The sequence below is a fragment of the Orbicella franksi genome, chromosome 1 (genome assembly GCF_964199315.1).
Source record: "Orbicella franksi chromosome 1, jaOrbFran1.1, whole genome shotgun sequence".
Classification (NCBI taxonomy): domain Eukaryota; kingdom Metazoa; phylum Cnidaria; class Anthozoa; order Scleractinia; family Merulinidae; genus Orbicella; species Orbicella franksi.
The window spans coordinates 8,606,130-8,611,173 of record NC_138145.1 but is presented as its reverse complement, the minus strand read 5'-3'; the positions used below and the strand labels follow the sequence as shown (position 1 = coordinate 8,611,173).

Sequence of the window (5,044 nt, the reverse complement as noted above, 5' to 3'; positions counted from 1 at the left end):
ACATTAACCTATTCGTTTTGAACATTTACTTTATAATTGTTGAGTCCAATCAGTGGCCTCTCAATGCTTTGTGAATGATACTGAAAGCCTCTCAAACTACTACAAGCGAGCATGTATAAGTAATGAAAAACTGAAGGCTGCTCATGGGGATCTTATTTCATCATTACTTAAATGTTTACAAACTGAGAGCCGATGGGACGGGTAACAAGGAAAGTCGGCAGCACAAGGTGCAGAAAATCACTCTTTTCAGGCCTGTTGTCTTCCGGTCACTTTTATTACGCTGCTCTTTTACATTTCTTTACAACTACAATTGTTATATATAAAACTGAACTGCATATCGACAGTTCGTATAACTGCATTGCTTATATGTTAAAGGAAAGGCGTTAAGGGATTGATATTTCACTTTGTTCAGACTTCATTCCCATCAGTACGCACTCGGTAGAGCCTGAGAAAATAAATATCAGATATTAAAATTCAAATTAATTCTTGCTTTGATTTGATAAGTTGTAAGTGTTATGTGTAATTATAAGTCATTGTTTTTTAGTTATTTTAGGCTAAAACCAAGTTTATGGATTTTGCTGCTGTGGTATGACGCAAGGAGCCACAAGAACGAGATATTAGTCTGAAATAGCTTACAAAAGGGTGCGAGAATCGTACGGCACACCAACATCTAACATTCTTTTTTAGAGCAAGCCCCCTAAATTTGATAAAGGATTGTACTTCAATGTGGCAGTTTTTAAATGATATAAGGTTATTTATAACCTTTTGGGGTGCCTTCGGGGAAATCTATCGTAAACGCGTTATTTTCGGTAAAACTCCAGCAAACAGTACATCACCGAAAAGGTAATAAAATGAAGCTTTGCTAAGCGCGCGGGAAGCTTCAAACTCAAAACCGTAGATGTTCATTTCGCTAAATTACCCGGCTTCGCATTATCACGCACAAGCAAGAAAACAACAACAACAACAACAACAACAACAACAACAAACGGTACTATTTCAATCAGCACTAGATATGCTACCAAAGTGAGTCGGGCTTTAACGATCTTCCTATTGGTTTCTGAGAAATAAGCTCTAAATTTGACCAATGCGTATGTGATTTTTTTGTCAAAATAAATATATTTCGAAAATATTTCGGCATATTTTCGAGCACCAATGTCCGACGATCATTTTGAACAAATTTCGTAAAAATTCTTGAAATTCACATACTGGCCAGAAATCAGCGTGTGTCTGGAAAACCCGAATAGCAAGTAGCTAATAGTCCCGAATAGCGTATAGCGTATAGCGAATAGCAAATAGTGCGAATAGTGGAAATAGTCTCGAATAGTGCGAATAGTACCAAGGTCCAAAGATCTGGAATTCCCTTCCTGCTACAATAACTTCATTGTCACATTTTCTCAATTTTAAGAAAAAAATGCTAGAGTTTTAGTAAAATAATAACTGAACTGGCAAAGCCGCACACTGTTGCACTATTTATGTAACCGTATTGTTACGCACGAGGTGGGCTCAACTAAAAGCCTGATTGTTTCTAGAGGTCACCTCACCTCACATTAAAATATTTATAAATACTGTACATTAAGTAAAAAAGCAAATAAACAGAATGAATGAATGAATAGTGGCAAATAAGGAAAGGGGCCGGAGGGGGAGGTGATAAAGACGAATGACCACGAATGACAGAAATTCGGTACCCAGTACCTTAAATTCGACCTCGGAGCAACGTAGACACTGATCAGGACAAAAGGTATTTCTAAACGTAATTTCTTCTGTTTTCACCGCTGCATGTGCTTAGTCGAATCTATCAGCGTTCGCGGATAAACGCTATTGATCCACGTGATCAGTTTCAAGGAATCCAGATCAGTGCTGAACTAAAGCGCTGACTATTTACGATTATTCGTGACTATTCGCAACTATTCGCAACTATTCGCGACTGTTCGCCACTATTCGAGACTATTCGAGACTTATTCGCACTATTCGTACTATTCACTATTTGCGACTATACGCTATTCGCTATTCGGGTTTTCCACACACCCGAAATCAGCCAATTCTGTGAGAAGACAAACTTGGGGAATTAAGCCTCAAAATCGGTACAGATATTCATATCGTGCACGCAAGCCGAAAGATCGGATCCGAGACCAAGCTAAAAGAAGAGACACCCCTATCGTGAATCAAGAATGCGTTGTGTAACATTTTAAGTGTAACCTGTGCGATGCAGATTATATTGACTACACATACTAATTCCTGTATCAACGTATTGAGGAACATAAGGAGTCTGCGATTAGGAAACACGTGATAGAGCAACACGGGAGGGACGCAAGTGACATAGATCTTACATTTAAGATCTTTCGGAAGAGCCAGAGCAAATTTGACAGCTTAATTCAAAAGATTATTTTTATAAAAGAACTAGTGCAAACCTTGCACAAGCAGTCAGACTCCATCTGACCAGAGTTCTTTTTATAGCGCAGAGTATTTTATATTTATTAGATCATTTGTAGTTTTTAACATAGTCCTTTTGTCTTATTTATCCTTTTGTATTTTAGAGGTTTTATAACAAACGTTTTATAACGTTTAGTGTACATTTACATAATATTTGTATCGCTTTTCAAATCCTCATTGCCTAATTTTTCTCATATATGCAGAAATTTCAACCACTTTTTACACTCAAAAATCAGAGAGGTCGAAAGGTCGTTTTCTCTCTTTAGTGTTTACCCTAAAATGTCTTACGGTAGCTTTTTAAAATTTTTCAAAATTCGACCCCGAAAAGGTTATCAGTAACCTTGAACACTCAAGACGCGAGCCCTTGATCATTCGTTCGTTCTTTAACCCGCTCAATCCAGTGTTCAATCAGATCAGGTTTTCTCTAGGTGGTTGTTATGTTACTGCCGAAAAAGGACGAGTTTCGTATCTAGTAAGGTAGTCTCGACCTGCTTCACCTACAAAGGAAATTACTCACCATCAACACTGTCACCATTATCATCACCATCACCTCCCCCAGATACTGCGACTAGAAAAACAAAGAAGATACAATGAAAAAACAAAACAAAAAAATAAATAAATAATAAATAGAAATAAAAGAAAATCAAGGACGGAGATTATCTCTTTTACACACAATGAAGTTACTCACAATTAATTTAGCCAAGATGACCCTGGACGATACGCACTGACTTATTCTTTCTTTGAATGGCAGACCAAAGTCATAAAGAAAGCAACTTACCCTTCAGGTTCAGGTTCAGGTTCAAGATCCCCACTGTCACTACCATCATCATCGTCCATATTACCGTCATCATCTCCAGGGCCTGGTACTAGAACGTAATCAAGATAGAATGAAAAAGACATTACGAAGAGCCGACGTTTTCTCTCTTAGAAAACCAAACTTCGCTAGGGTGACAAAATTCCACTTTTTAAAACAAAAACATAAGACCTGAACGGTGCACAACAGGTTTTGGAAAAAAAATATTGCTCTTATCAGGAAGACGAGAGATAAAGAAAATCATTTGTCTTTTGGGGATCAAAAGAATGAGAAAATGATTTTCACGACAAAACAACACAGTTGTCGTCCTTCGAAGGTATTTCAAATAGAGGATTGCAAACTATTTTCTTAAAAGCTATCTTAGGTTTTTCTCTTAAGGTGGGTGTTATATTATTCCCGAGTACTGCTCCATTGCGCAAAAGAGCAGATTTTCCTCTTATATAAACTATTCTCGTCTTGCTTCACCCAATTAGACTTACCACCAGTGCCGCCGCCGTCGTCGCCGCCACCGTTACCTTCACAGCTTAGCACTAAAAATAAAGACAATACCAAGCGAAAAGCCTTGGTCAAGAGCTGAGGTTATATCCCATGACACGACACTGAGAGTAATCCAATTAATCTAGGATTAGTTTACACAAATCTTAACAGAAATACTGCCGATACTGTTATGTTTCATAATGGTAGCTTTTTTCGGCATCGAAAACCGATTGATTCAGGTGACGATATTGCTTTTGCGTTGTACGATTGAAAACACCTAGCAATGATCTCAATAACCACTTTCCGTCTTGAGAAACGAAATGTCTTTGAACAGAGCTTTTTACAATACTTTTACTTGGCAATTTTCATCTGATTTAATTTCTAATTGGAAAAGCCAAGCCCGGACTTTCAAATTTCCCTGGCGATTCAGCAATGACAACTTCCTCATGCACCGGGGCCTTGATCTAATTCTGTGCAAAGTTTTCCGTCGCGCGACTTCCTCATGGGAAATACCCAACAAAAATCAGTTCGATTGTCGCTCTAAGTTGAGGGTGAATGGAGAGAGTATTTCCTGGTGGACAACAAAATGCTTAGAATAACCTTTTATAACTGGAGGTAATTTGCTTCTTCCTACACTGCAGCATTTGTCTCAGAAAATTGCTATTCATTTGATCTAGTTTGACAAGTAACTTTTAAATCACGTTGTACTAGCAAAAGAGAGTATTATTAAATTTTAACTTTGAAAATCCAATTTGTAGGTGTAGTCCATGGGCCACAACAAATTTTCTTACCAGTTTTAGGGACAAATTATGGGTTATGTCTTTTTGAAGAATGAACCAAAGTATTGAAAAAAAAATATGATAGCCATCTGCAATTTGTAGCTTTAGAGTTTGATTTTATAGTTCAGTAAAAATATCAAAAATTACCCTCCGGGATTGAAAACTAAAAATATGCAGAAATTTCAAGGTATTTGATAGACAGGAAGAAAAACAAACACAATATGTTATTTTTCATATTTTTCCAGTGTGCAGTTCAAAAATGGGCTTCTTAACACCTATTTTAATGGTATAATGATATGCTTGATTTGCTATGCATCATGGGTAACCAATATGGCGAGCAATTTAGAGATATCATTGTCAAAATGGGAGCGTTTCTTACCGCCTGCACTTTGTTTGGAATAATCGGAAAGGGGCTCCAGGATGCTGGTTTGAGAGACCTATGTGTAGAGTCCCAAGGTGATTAACAGACGATTTCCTCACGGAGTGATAAGTTCTAATTTTTATTGGCAATGTTTTTCATTTGTTCTTTATATTTCTCACGCAA

General features: G+C 37.3%; 1 long non-coding RNA gene across 1 annotated transcript; it reads right to left on the bottom strand.

The window, feature by feature from the left end:
• Positions 1–256: 256 nt before the first annotated feature.
• Positions 257–3,733, bottom strand: LOC145487975 (uncharacterized). Its single transcript, XR_014049468.1, has 4 exons — positions 3,724–3,733; positions 3,209–3,296; positions 2,948–2,998; positions 257–445 (listed from the first exon to the last, which is right to left on the bottom strand). It is a non-coding gene; the product is annotated as an uncharacterized LOC145487975 (long non-coding RNA).
• Between the last annotated feature and the right edge of the window lie 1,311 nt (positions 3,734–5,044).